Here is a 14,587-nt window from a genome sequence, read left to right as displayed (position 1 = left end):
GAAACCCGGAAAGACTGCCCGGAAACATCCAGTATATGCACCTGACAAAGAATAGCGTAATAACTTACACCATAAGGTGTCTTTGTAACCATTAAATGACGATTACGGTCTAAAGAGAGCAGAGAAAATTGTGAGGAAAACAGGGTCAAGGTGGTTTGAAGAAATATCTGAGAAATTTCTCTTTAGACTAACACTTTCGGTGAAACGTATTCTGTACTTCAGGAAAACGTCATGTCTCAGCAACTTCTGCAAGCAAAATTTTCATTAGGTCATCAACTCCTTAAGGAAGCGTACGAAACTGTAAAAGCACAAAAAAGAAATTCAATCACTTCTTTTCTTACGGATCTGTAAATGCACACTAAAGCAGATAGCCCAACTTTACTAACAGCAACTGGCAGAGTGTTCAAAGGGGACAAAGCTTGCACGTTTTTGTATATGACTGTAGAAAAGTACCTGTTTGTGAAATTTACATGCGCAATTACAGCCTCAAGAGTGTTTTTTGTAGATCAATTCTTATGCTTGATTGCATCGCTTTAAACACTCTATAAATTGCGGCTTACAGAAAGGGCTGTGGTAAGTGTTTTCTTCGTAGATATTGATAAGTTACAAAACTGTCTAACTTTATCTTTGTCAATTCTTAAGAAAGATAAAAGAACATTGGGATTCTAACAAAAAATACACCTGCTTCCAGGAATCATGACAATGAAATTTTTTTCGTGTACTAAGTGCGAAGTCCAGAACAGAGGAAAATTAGGTGGTGTCATGAAAATAGTAAATCGGCACGCACAAATTAGAATCATCTAGCACATGACACGGGTAATTGTATATCGCTGGGAGAGGCTTTTGTCCTGTGGAGGACCTAAAAATAGCCTGATGATGATGAAGTGCTGTAAACGTCATTCAGATTGGCTCAGCGGTTGGCTAAAAAAGCTCTTCGGCATCGCACGTACATGTGAGCAGATAAATGTCTGGTCGCGAGCTAAATTTTCCGCTTATGCTCACTGAGACCCTTTATAACAGACTCCGGATCACATGGCGTGAGGTCAATATCGTTAATAACGATGGCTACAAACTGCTACGCCACTTTGAAGGTTCCGTGCCAGAAACAAGGCATATCGTGGGGACGGTGCCACATTCCGCCTCATTACTATGCACGCAACGTGAGCGGTATGTCGTGGGCTGCAAGGGCAAACAGCGCATACCATAATAAACAGCACTTTTCCCCTTCTATGGCAACTTGTGACTATAACCGTACGTACGCTTACGCAATATAGAAACCTAGATGATTGTGCAAGAGTATCGAGTGTTTTTCCGCCTTATAATGCATCGCGTGAAAACCAAGCAAAGCAAACAAACATACTCAAGCAAACATACTCGATTCGCTTCAAGGGCACAGCTCCGAGGCCCTTGCTCAATGAAAATTCCCTCGCAGTCTGGTGCTCTCTCCTAACCACAAGTTAAGAAGACGCGGGACATAATAGTGAACTTCAGACATCATCAAGTGAGCAAGCTTCGACATTTCGCTAAGACTTCGTCGCCTAACGTTGGGTTACTTGTTGATTAGTTCTAGCATCTCAAAACTTCGCTTTCCCTTTCAAAAATATGGAAGCGCTGGTAACTGTATGGCTTACATTTAATTTTACCGCTTTCTATTACATCTGCGATGAGAGGTAATACCTCAGAGATACCTCAGATGGAGAGATTTTACCTCTCCATCCGTGAGCTATATAGTTTACTGTATATGCCCTGTAGCAGCATACGCATTAACACTATTGTAAATCAGTGTGAAGGCACACTATCGTGTCCGACACTGAAATAATTTGTTTAGCCGCGGATAGAAGTATCTTCCCAGTGCTATAGAAGAAAAAGAAAATAGCGCCAGGATGATGAAACAAACCGACAACATCTGAGTACATATGACCATTATATATGGTCAAGTCACTGTATCATGTGCGCATCGAGTGCGAAAGTGCTTGGAGAACTCTGTTAGCATCTGTATACAACGAACTGTTTGGCACTGCGTCCCCGTACTAAAGGTTCCCAATTTATTATGCCTCACCCCTAAATCTTCTACTGATGGGTTAAACCCCCGATAAGGATGGATTCGTCTTCAACTGTGAAGCTTTCTTTGTCTGAATTTATTTTGTAGCTTCGTGCTACGAGTAGTGCTACAAATGTGACAAATTTCTTTTATTGCGATAGCAATTATATGGACACTCAAAAGCAGATTTCTGCCGTCGGCGTCGCCGTCGCCGTCGGCGTCGCCGTCGCCGTCGCCGTGAGGTTCCGTATGACGTCAATGGAGATGAAATCGTGGCCGCGCGCCGCCGAACGCTGTATGTGCGAGTGAAAGGGCGCGAGGGACGCGCTCTTTCACGGGGAGTGAACGCACGGCGGAGAACAAACGCGCGTTCTGCGCCGTGCTTCCTTAAGGGCTGCAGAAGTAGGCGTCTCTTTCCTCCTTTACAATCACCATATATGTAGAGCAAACGCGCCTTCTTCCGATGCGCGAGAGGCCGTGGGGGAGGGGGGGAAGGGGGAGGGAAGGGAGGCGACGTTTAGCTGCGGCACCAAGTGCCTATTTATATCAGAGGCTCCGGCAACAGTCACCAACGCCGCACGCATTTTGAGCGAACGCGGGCAAAATGCCGACGGCGTCGACAACAGTTCGGCGCGTTGCCGGTGCTGCTGCATGTCCAAGTTTATACAGCTGATAAAGCTAATATCATTACTCCGTATATCTCTCTACAAATTTGCTATCGCAATTGATGCTTCACCTTTCAGGTGAAACTGCGACAACTTTTTTACGTTGCTAAACATGAACCAGCCATGATCACTGTACCTGGAATTTTTTCTTTGTTTCCATGTTAACTTAGTCCTCTTACTTATTTTTATTGCGATAGCAATTATATGGACACTCCAAAGCAGATTTCTGCCGTCGCCGTCGCCGTCGCCATCGCCGTCGCCGTGAGGTTCCGTATGACGTCAATGGAGATGAAATCGCCGCCGCGCGCCACCGAACGCTGCATGTGCGAGTGAAAGGGAGCGAGGGACGCGCGCTTTCACGGGGAGTGAACGCATGGCGGAGAACAAACGCGCGTTCTGTGCCGTGCTCCCTTAAGGGCTGCAGAAGTAGGCGTCTCTTTCCTCCTTTACAATCACCATATATGTAGAGCAAACGCGCCTTCTTCTGACGCACGAAAGGCCGTGGGGGGGGGGGGGGGGGGGGGGGGAGGCGACGTTTAGCTGCGGCACCAAATGCCTATTTATATCAAAGGCTCCGGCAACAGTCACCAACGCTGCACGCGTTTTGAGCGAACTCGGGCAAAACGCCGACGGCGTCGACAACAGTTCTGCGTGTTGCCGGCGCTGCTGCATGTCCAAGTTTATACAGCTCATAAAGCTAATATCATTACTCCGTATAGCTCTCTACTAAGTTGCTATCGCAATTGATGCTTCGCCTTTCGGGTGAAACTGCGACAACTTTTTTCATGACTATTCCTCCGCCTCACGGGCCTCCGCAGTCAGTGTCCCTTCGCTTCGCATTGCCGAATGATTAGGCCTCGCGGTTTGTGATCTGCTAGCCTCCTGTGCCTCTCAGATGGTAGTGCCAGGTGACGAACATGGTATACTGTATCTTTTTAAAAAAAATGTGGTTGATCCCTCTTATATAGGAATCGGTATAGAACACGAAAGTGAAACGTGTCTTCACAGAAGTAGTGTAATGTTTATTGCACATTGATATATAATGTCTATTGGTGTTTTGTGGCTAAAGCGCCCTTAGGCGTTGATGCACCCACGCTGACGCCTGGTGGCACGTCTCCTCCATCACGACTACCAACGTCGATGACCATGAGCAACCGTCGTGCATATGGAAGCTGCACTACGCTGCACACGCTAGCACAACGCGAAAGACGAAGCACGTAACTGACACACTAATACAACGCGCAAGACAAAGCACGTAACTGAATCGTCACCGAGTCAAATCAGCGCGTACAGCGCGTCGTAATTGCAGCCTCCGCGATCAACTTCAGAAACATTTTCAGAGCTAATTGCGGAGGCCACGCTCCGCTGTGCTGAGTACGGTGAACGCCACCTAGTAGTGCTTCTGCGAGAACGCGTTGGTAGTGCTTCTTGATGCCAGCGTCCCTTCGAATGCTGGCATCGAGGCGTCGTAGTGCTGAGACCACCGAAGCGTTCACTGTCGGTGCGCGTTAGTGTCATAATGCAGTACTTCTCTTTTCTGCTCGTAGGCGGCGGCACCGCCCCGAGCAAGAGCGCGGGTACACGGAGGAGTGTTAGATATATAAGGCGCGTCTGTGTAGCTCTCTGCAAATGCGTTTGTGGCGCAATGGGTTAAACGCTCGGCGATCTATCGTCGCGGACCGAGAGGTCGTGGGTTCGATTTCCAAATTTTGCATGTTTGTGGAACTTTTTCTTCTGGTTTCTTTCTTTGTATTATGTTCGTGTATGTTCGTGTGACGTATTTCCGTGACGGAAATACGTCAGTGAAGTCTTGGTGGACCCCGGCATAAAACACTTTCGTGTTAAAAAGGATTTGGCATCCTCGCCACCATAGCTTGCTACTATGGCGACCTGTCAGCGTTTGGACGACGACGACGAAGTTGCGCCTCGTCAGCTTCGCGCGCTCGAGCCAGAAAGCACGAGAGAAGAACATTCGGGCAAGATCGAGGGCTCCCGGGTTGTCTGCGTTCGAACGACGACGAAATAAATTTGTGGAACAAGAAACGCCTCACATCCCCCCACAAGTGCTGACCTGGGCACCGGACGGCAACGCGCCACCTGCTCATCCCTTTTCCGTCGCTTTCCGGGCTACGACAGCAAACCGCTTTGAGCACCATCCATTCCGGCAGATCATGGACCCAACACGCATCAACGACGCGCCTCGCCGAATGCCACGGCAACCGACCCTGTCGTCGCTACATTGAAGTTACCGGAGTTATGGCAATCCGACTCGGAACTCTGGTTTCTTTACGTCGAGCCACTTTTCCAAAGACATCACGTGACGTCACAAACTGCAAGATACGACCACGTCATAGGTGCGCTTGCGCCTGCTATCATTGCCATCGTCAGAGACATTCTGTGCTCTGCACCTCCTGAAAACCCGCACAAAATTCTAAAGACGGAACTCATACGGCGAACAACTGAGTCAAATAGCGTAGACTGCAGCAACTGCTCAACACGGAGGAACTCGGGGACCGAAAGACCACGGAACTTCTGCTTCGCATGCGGCATCTCATCGGAGACCCCTCTGCTGCACTGGACGCATCTATTCTACGCGAATTCTTCCTACAGCGGCTGCCTCAGAAGGTGCGGATGATTTTGAGTGTATCCTCCTCCGAATCCTTCAACTCCTTGGCAAAGATGGCTGACAAGATCATGAATATCGGCGCCGCCATGCTATCTGCCATCGAGAGACCACACGTTTCATCATACGAAGCACACGTCCGCGACGACCGCTTGGACCGCCTTCTTGGCGCTAACGAGAACCTCAACCGCTAAGTAGAGCAGCTGACCACCGCGATCAACTTGCTCAGAGTAGACCGACCACGCAGCGCGTCACCACACCAGCGCCACAGTCGCAGCCGCGACAGATCACCAAGTATTTCGCGCAACGTGTGTTGGTACCACCACCGTGTTGTGCCATAGCACCTGCCATCATCGCCACCCGTCCCTCTGGGTCCTGCCGACTAGTCGCCAACGGGAGGCGGCGACACAATACGGCGCGGGGGGACCTCGGCAACTGCCCCGTCTGTGTCCTGCCGACGTGCAAGCAGCCCCGGCCATCATCGCCACCCGTCCCTCGGGGTCCTGTCGACGAGTCGCCAGGGGGACGCGACGACACAATGCGACGCGAGTGACGTCAGCAACCGTCCCCTCTTCCTCCTGTCGACGAGGAGCCGCCGCCAAGGGGATTTAAGGAGGAACCGGCCCATTGTTAAGCGAGAGAGTCGCCACCGGCCGCCCCGTCGGTCTGGTGCGCTCTTACCAGCTCTTACTGCTTTGACCAGCTATCCCCAGCTAATGGCAGCTATTACCTGCTATTCCTGCTATATCTGTACATATTTGTACATATTGTATAAAGCTTTCGTCTCCTCTTCGCCTGCTTCAAGACTCCGTCTCTCGTCCCCGACCCCGAGTCGCAATAGTGGATGGCAGCTATGGGATTGGCGAACCAGTATCTGAACAGCGGATGGCAAGCTGCGAGATACGAGGACCGAAGACGCCTGCTACACCGCTCGATGGCAGCTACCAGATCGACCGGCGTCAACCACTTGGCTGGGTGAGTTCCCGATGTTTGCTTCTCAGGTCGCCAGACCTCTCTAGCACAGGCAGATGTTAGGAGAGTGTTTTGTTCGTCGGTAGGCTATGATTTGAGTATTTTGTTGTTTTGGTAGGCTAGGATTACGAATTTACCTTCCTTAAATAGTGGATCCTAGTTTAAGGTAAGGGTAAATTTTGTGGGCAAGCAACACGAGGAACGAGATCGCGATGGAGGAATTCCAAGTTCAGGACCTCATTCAAATTTGCGAGGAGTTGGGCATTTCCGCCGGCTCCGAAAAAGCAAGGAAAGCGATTCTCGACGTGATGCGAGCAGAGGACGTGACGATCGAGGAAGCCGACGAGGCTTGGGAGATGATTCTTGAGCGAAAGCTGGAGGCAAAGGAACGCGAGAGACGTGAGAGGCGCCAGCTAGAGGGAAAGGAGCACGAGAGTCCTGAGGAAACGGCAAGGCGAGAGCGCCGTCGAGAAATTCAAATATGGGCATGGCGCACAGCGCGATACCATCTCCACAATTTCAAGGCTGGCGAAAGTATTGTTACTTTTCTTGCGGACTTTGAAAAGGTTTGCGAGAAAGAAGGTGTCAACCGGGACCTCTGGTCCGAGCGGTTGATCTTGTTGCTCCCTCGTAGACTCTCGTGTGTTCTGGAACACCTGCTTGATGCAGAGAATCAGCACTATGATGAGGGAAAGATGGCTCTGTTGAGGCATTTTGACGCTTTAAGTCAGGCCGACTGCGAAGGCCAGGTTGATAGCGACAATGACGAGCTTGTCGAGGACAGACCGCTCATTGAGATGGCTGCTAAGTCGGGATGTGTAGGAGATGATGTGGTGCCATTGGCGCACACGCTATGTGACGGGCACGAACACGATGTTGTTTCGCCGTCTAGAGAGGCCGCTTTGAGAAAAGTGGCCGACAGTGGCTCTTTTGATCTAAATAGTAGCCACAAGGCGAAGCCTGTCGATAAGAGACCGCAGGGCGAACCGGCTAGCTCAGGTGGCGTCAGATGCAGTCATGTCTTATCAGAGGCACATACATCTAACGACGACCACGAGCCTAGCTTGGTTTTGCCGCCCGGAGCCATGTCGTTGCGACAAGAAGGCAGGGCACCTGCGAGTACAAGTGCCGAGACCGCGAGCTTTGCGAGCCGCGCCGAGGGCAAACGACGAAGGCGCAAGCCGAGAAAGTCGGACTCGGGCAGCGGTACGAGCCGGGTGAAGCGCGCCAACAGCCTAGCCGTTAGGAAAAAGCAGAGTAGGGTGAACCCGAAGCTCAGGCGGCTGCTGAAATCTAGAATAGGAGTGACGCGCGTCAGTAAAGAAAGGATTTCGCAGAAATTCAGACGCCGCAAATGCCGCCTGTTCTCAGTGTTGTCAAGGCATTGTAAGCAGAAGAACATAGCGAAGCGTCGGGTATGCTCGAAAATCTGCTACAATAGCCGTTCACTTTCTCGCGGAAAGAAAGGCAAGTGCCTAGCGGGTAGAAAGGCGGTGTGCACGCGGGTCTGTAAAGGAGCCGCTCTCCGAGTATTTGGAGGCCGCGGGTCGAAATTGGCACATGTTTCAGGCAAATCAATTTTGTTCTGGTGTCGCGATTGGACGACGCTTAGGGCCGAGAATGGGCGACCTGCACGAGCGCGTCTAAAAACATGTTTGCGAACTCCAAGTGATTAGTAACACGGTACTTTGAAAGCGCATTCTGTTTTATGTCATTTTAGTATTAAATTTTCTGAGTGTTTTTTGCGATAAGTTTGAGTCGCGTGTTGAGCGTAGGAAAGGGTGGATAGGCCAAGAGCGCATTTTATAAGGCTTTGGTCCTTTCTTTTCGCGAGACACCAACATTTTTTAGTTTGTTAATCATTTTTACTGAGACCTGATTGCTGAACGCTCAAGTAGAGAAAGCGTCAGTGTTTTCACGTTTGTTGTTTTTACATATATCTAGGCTAGGAAAAGCCTAAATGCTTAATTTCGATTGTGACTTGTTTTTGTATTGTACGCGTTAGTTGTAAGTGTCAGTGTATAATTTTGATTCACCTTTGCTTTCGTGTCATTAGTGTGAGTTTTAGTATCTTTTTTGTTTGTTTTGTTAGGACCGCTTCTGTGCTGTAAGAATGTGGCGCTCGTTTTGCCGAGTGCATTTAGACAGCACAAAGCGGCGGGCTTTTTCGGTTGGCTCTTGTGGTTATCGGATTTCGTTCCGTATTTTGCGAAGTGGCGCCCGAGCACATAGATTAGCTACGCTTAGCCTTTGCGCCACGGCTTTCGGGGGCAAAATTAAGTCATCTTCGGCAGCCTTGATCTTTGCCAACCCGCCCGCATTACAGTTGAGAATCGCTTGCGACGCAATTCTGATTTGATAAACCCTCACGCATTGACGATTAAAGAAAAAAAAAAGGGGTCCGTATTTCGAATTTCACTCTCCGATACGTGCCTCGTGTTGTTCGGGATTTTTTGTTGTTGTTGTTTTGTTTTCTTTTGTTTAGCGTAGCCAGATCTCGCAAAATGCTTTGTTCGATGATTTTGGTCTGGCGGTTTGGAGAGCATTCGGAGGGTGCTTGCTTTGGCCGGAGTGGTTTGGCGTTGTTGATTCTTGGTCGTTCCAGTGGACATTATCAGGACCGAGCAGCAGAAAAGACCACCGGCGGCAAAAGCGGCAGAGCCGATACCTCCAGACCATCCTAGACGTCGCCCAACCGGCGCATCCATTCTTCCGAGCTGCGTCGGACAGCTCGACCTCTGGATGCATTGTCTGGCGGCGGGGGTGCTGTTGTGCCATAGCACCTGCCATCATCGCCACCCGTCCCTCTGGGTCCTGCCGACTAGTCGCCAACGGGAGGCGGCGACACAATACGGCGCGGGGGGACCTCGGCAACTGCCCCGTCTGTGTCCTGCCGACGTGCAAGCAGCCCCGGCCATCATCGCCACCCGTCCCTCGGGGTCCTGTCGACGAGTCGCCAGGGGGACGCGACGACACAATGCGACGCGAGTGACGTCAGCAACCGTCCCCTCTTCCTCCTGTCGACGAGGAGCCGCCGCCAAGGGGATTTAAGGAGGAACCGGCCCATTGTTAAGCGAGAGAGTCGCCACCGGCCGCCCCGTCGGTCTGGTGCGCTCTTACCAGCTCTTACTGCTTTGACCAGCTATCCCCAGCTAATGGCAGCTATTACCTGCTATTCCTGCTATATCTGTACATATTTGTACATATTGTATAAAGTTTTCGTCTCCTCTTCGCCTGCTTCAAGACTCCGTCTCTCGTCCCCGACCCCGAGTCGCAATAACCGTTACGGAGCACGCGCTCGCCAGTGCCGTCAACGCCTTGTGCATTTGCTGGAAGCGCGCGGTCCACGCACTGAAAGGCGGCCAGTGCTTTAGGCCCACCATCAAGCCGCTTATTCGACGTCACCGACCATGTCACAAAAGTCCGATATCTCATCGACACTGGTGTTGAAGTGCCCGTTATTCCTCCTACGCCGGAAGACCGTCGACGACGCCACACCACGCCACCTGTCACTGCTGTTAACGATTCGGCCATACGGACATATGTCTGTCACATTTGACATTGGCTTGAGACGCACTTTTAGATGCGTAAGACGCACTTTTACATACGCACATACGCACATACGCACTTTTACGCACTTTTACAGACGCGTAAGACGCACTAAGACGCACTTTTAGATGCGCACTTTTACAGCGTAAGCTGTTATGGGCTCATTCCAATAGCCGTTTCGGGTCGCGATGATGCCGCCTGCCGGCGTCCGCCGCGTAACCGCTATCGCCGGGAATGCGAAAAAAGTACCCGATTCCCGCCGGAATCGAGCCGGATACTTTACCACTGAGCCACGCAAGCGCTTGCTATCGGGCCGCGGAAAATACCCATATATGAAACATGCACGCAGGGGATGACAACTCGAGCCTCCACCAGTATGGTGCCGCCATCTAGGTAAGATGCCTGCAAACGTAGTGCCCGCAGGCGCAGACGACGATATGCGATTCAGACGAGGCGCGCAATCAACGCGCTCCCGAGCTGCCGAGCATCCGACAGTATAGTGGCGCCATCTAGTTAAGGTGTCTGCAAAGGCGATGCACCCGGAATGTAAGTTGCAGTTCTAAGGCTTGATCGGGCTCGGCAGACTGCTTGCAGAGAGCATTACAAGCCGCAGCTCGCCGTCGACACCGGGCGGGCAGTTCAGATCTTTTTCGTCAAAACGACGCGAACATACTGCCGCGAAGACCCTGTTGTGCGTGGTGCCCAAATTCGAGCTACTCTTGAGCCGCTCCACCAGCTTATGCTGTGACTGTGCTGCATGTGCCGCGCAGGCCTGTGACTTTTTTTTTTTTAATGGCCGATGTACGCATGCCAATTTTAGCTGCGGATTTTCTTCGGCATTTCAAGCCTGTGGTGGACCTCCGATACAGCCGTCTTCTGGATTTCGAGACGCGCCTAATGGTTCAAGGCGTCACATCACGTGTAATTACCACCCTTGCGGCTGGTGCAAGCTCATGCCAAAGTCTCCCCTCCGTGGTCGACGCCTCTCGAAGAATTTTCCGTTCTGTTCCAAGCTCCTTCTCTCGAAGACCCAGTACGTGACAATGTCCCCCATCACATTGTGACTGTGTGAGCACCGGTTTTTGCACGTGCTCGTCGCCTCGCTCCTGCCCGCTGCAAGCTAGCGCGTGAAGACTTCGAATATATGCTTGAGCTCGGGTACGTCCGCCCCTAATCTGTTCCATGGTCATCACCACTACACATAGTGCCGAAGTCATTGAGTGACAGGAGACCATGCGGTGACTACCACGCTCTTAACAAAGTGACGGTACCGGACCGTTATCCCATGCCACACACCCAGGACTTTACCGCATGTACTGCATGGTTGCACCATATTCAGCAAAATAGACTTAGTGAAGGTCCAAATACCTGTTGAGCCTTCCGACGTACCCCAGACTCTCATTAGAGAGTTTTAGTTTAGCGTTTGCAAGAAAACGTAAACGCATTGCGTACGTAAAGAAATAGCGCTGTCATCACTGCGCATGCTTTGAACATTATTGCGTTTCTATCGTTTACGTGCGCTATGATAACGTACGTTATTTGGAGTTTAACGTTCGTAATGTTTACGCACGCTAATAAATGGCGTTGTCGAACATGGCGGTAAGGACGGCTCCCGCTTCAGTGTGAATTCTCGTAATGGCTGCGCTCTCACTCGCGTAGATCTCCAGTAACTATAGAAATGAGCTTTCGCTTTCTTTAAACTAACATGAAACGTTAGTTATGAGTGCATCGTGCGTACAGTTTCCGAGATCGTTCGGCGATTCCTGCGCTCGTCGGCCTAACCAGACCCGTCTGTATAGCAGCAACAGGATAGTTGCTACTGGAGTGTCTTGGTTTGGATACGTTTGGTACGAGGCACCAGACGGAGCACCGTTTTATAACGTCTTCCTTACGTTTGCGTTCCTGTACGCTAAACTAAAAGTCCTTGAAAGGACGCGCATCGTAACGTCCCCGCAAAGGGGCTTACGTTTAACCTAAATGGGGCGACAAACGCTATTCTAAAACTGTCTATTATAACACCGTTTGGAATGTATGAATACCTGCGTATGCCATTCGGTATACGAAACGCCGCACAAACGTTCGAACGGTTCGTTGGCCAGGTTCTTCATGGTTTGACCTGCTGTTTCGCATACATTAACGATATCCTCGTCTTCAGCACGTCAGCAGAAGATCACGACCTTCATCTGCGACAGGTTTTCGCGCGGCTCCGAAAATATTGATTAGCCGTAAACGGACCGAAGAGGGAGTTTGGTGTTTCTGCATTAGACCTCTTTGGTCATCGCGAGGATTCCCACGGGATCTCTCCTCCTGAGGCTCGTGTGGAAGCCATAATAGAGTATTCACAATCATCGACTACGAAGAAACTGCTTGAATTCCTTCGCCTTGCCAACTATTATCGGAGGTTCATTCCTCACTGTGCTGCCATCTTGAAACCACTCAACACACTCCTGTCCGGTCAAACAAAACCGAACGCTCCCATCTCCTGTACAGACGATGCCGAGACAGCTTTCAGGTCCTTCAAGGAGGCTCTCACCAACGCGCCAGTCCTCGGACACCAACGCAAGCCCGCACGTCACTCACGGTGGACGCCTCGGACGTCGCTGTCGAAGCAGTACTGCAGCAGTTGGCCGATGGAAGGTGGCAGCTGGTTGCGTTCTTCTCGAGGAAGCTCTCGCAATCCAAGCAACGTTACAGCACTTGCGGTCGCTAACTGCTGGCGGCCTACTTGGCTGTGAAACATTTCCGCCACTTCCTTGAAAGTCGGGCACGGCAGCTGCATAAAATATGGTTAACAGTTCAACTTTAGTAATACCTTGTTGTTTGCTCGTCTTCGAGATACTGGCTTGCTTGGCAGGCTTTAGAAAAAGCAGAAGACATTATTGAGCGCGTAATCGAGATACTTAGTGATATTATTATTATTATTATTATTATTATTATTATTATTATTATTATTATTATTATTATTATTATTATTATTATTATTATTATTATTATTATTATTATTATTAAATCATCAAACAATAAATGAATAAAAATAAAAATTGTGAAAAGAAGAGAGTACCGACAACAAAGCGCAAAGTAAATACAAAAGAAAAAGGAGGAGAAGGGCACTTGAACAATACATGAAATTATAACACAAGGCAAAGCTCGGAAAGGAACGATGACAAGGAGTTATGAAAGATATCAAGTTCACGAAAGTAAGCGTTATAAAGATTCTGTATTCTGTGGACAGTTGAGTGTTCGTGATGACAGGCAGGAACATGGAAAGGTCTATGTTCTCTGGTGATCTTGCGTGGGATACGGAACATGACACAGCCGAGAAGTTCGGGACACGTGAGGTTACCGTGAAGGAGTTTAAAGAGAAACAGGAGGTCAGCGCGATTACGTCGGTCGCGAAGTGAGGGCAATGACAACAATCCAACAGTGCTAGTACAGGGTACAATGTCCAGGTTTGCAAAGCGGTGATTATATATGCTTAGAAATTTTTTCTGGACACGATCTATAATGTCACTGTTGGATCTAGATGAGCCATTCCAGACGACCGACGCATATTCGAGTTGAGGAAGACAGATGGTTGTGTTTAATTTGCGGAACGGTGTAGGAGACTTGAATTCCCTCGATAGTCTGCATACAGAACCAAGAGAGCGCATACCCCGCATTGCAACACGTTTACTGTGAGCCGAAAAGTGCAAGGTTGCATCAAAAAAGTACACCAAGATCATTGATCTCGCAGACCTTACACAACGGCACAGAATCTACAGAATAAGAAAAAGAAATACTTGCTGTTTTGCGTGTGAAAGTCATGACTTTGGTCTTAGCAGCATTCAAGGTAAGGTTATTATCCTTGCACCATTTATAAAAAGAAAACAGGTCAGACTGCAGGGCGCGACAGTCATCAACAGTGTGAATTTTCTTTAAAATCTTGATGTCATCGGCATAAAGAAGGAAAGAAGAGTTCCGAATAACAGAAAGAACGTCATTAATAAAAATATCCTTGAGGGACGCCGCTAGTTGCCATGTAAGAAGAAGACGTTTGGCCATTGACGTTAACATAACAGGATCTACCAAGAAGATAACTGCGCAAGAGATTCCCAACTGACGAGTCAACATCAAAGTGCGTAAGCTTGATCAGAAGCAGCGAGTGGCTGACTACATCAAAAGCCTTGCTGAGATCACAGTAAATGGTGTCAACTTGCCCCCTTTGCAGTACCGGCGTGGATTATTGTTATTATTATTATAGAGACATTATCGAGACACTGGCTTGCTTGGCAGGCTTTAGAACAACCAGACGACAATATTGAGCGCGTTAAGCCTCTCCATGAGTTTCTCATATAGTGTTCGTTCGGAAAAAGGATGGATCAATCCGAATGTGCATTGATCTGCGAGTGCCCAATACAGCTATAATTGTTGATAGCTTTCCACTTCCACAGACAGAAGAGTTGCTGCATGGCTTAGTTGGCGCCCAGCGATTATCGAAGCTGGATTTAGCGTCTCCTTACCACCAAGTGGAACTCGACCCTGAGAATCGTGATCTGAGAACCATTGTTGCGCATGATGGGCTCTTTCGTTTTAAGAGAGCGTGCTTCACCTTCGCTTCAGCTCCATCACCATTTCAGAAGATGATGCATCTCACACTTAAAAGATGCAAAGGTGTACTTTTCTACATGGACGACAGTATTAAATGGGAAGCATTTCTTGGCGAACATTTACCACTTTGACAGTATCTATCTATCTATT

At 49.4% G+C, this 14,587-nt stretch overlaps 1 protein-coding gene across 1 annotated transcript in view; it reads left to right on the top strand.

Annotated features, from left to right (window-relative positions):
* The window catches only part of LOC119448733 (putative fatty acyl-CoA reductase CG5065), a 117,871-nt gene that overhangs the window by 42,270 nt on the left and 61,014 nt on the right, over nt 1-14,587 (top strand). The window lies entirely within an intron of this gene.

The sequence above is a fragment of the Dermacentor silvarum genome, chromosome 4 (genome assembly GCF_013339745.2).
Source record: "Dermacentor silvarum isolate Dsil-2018 chromosome 4, BIME_Dsil_1.4, whole genome shotgun sequence".
Classification (NCBI taxonomy): Eukaryota; Metazoa; Arthropoda; class Arachnida; order Ixodida; family Ixodidae; genus Dermacentor; species Dermacentor silvarum.
This window is presented reverse-complemented; position numbering and strand designations above follow the sequence as displayed.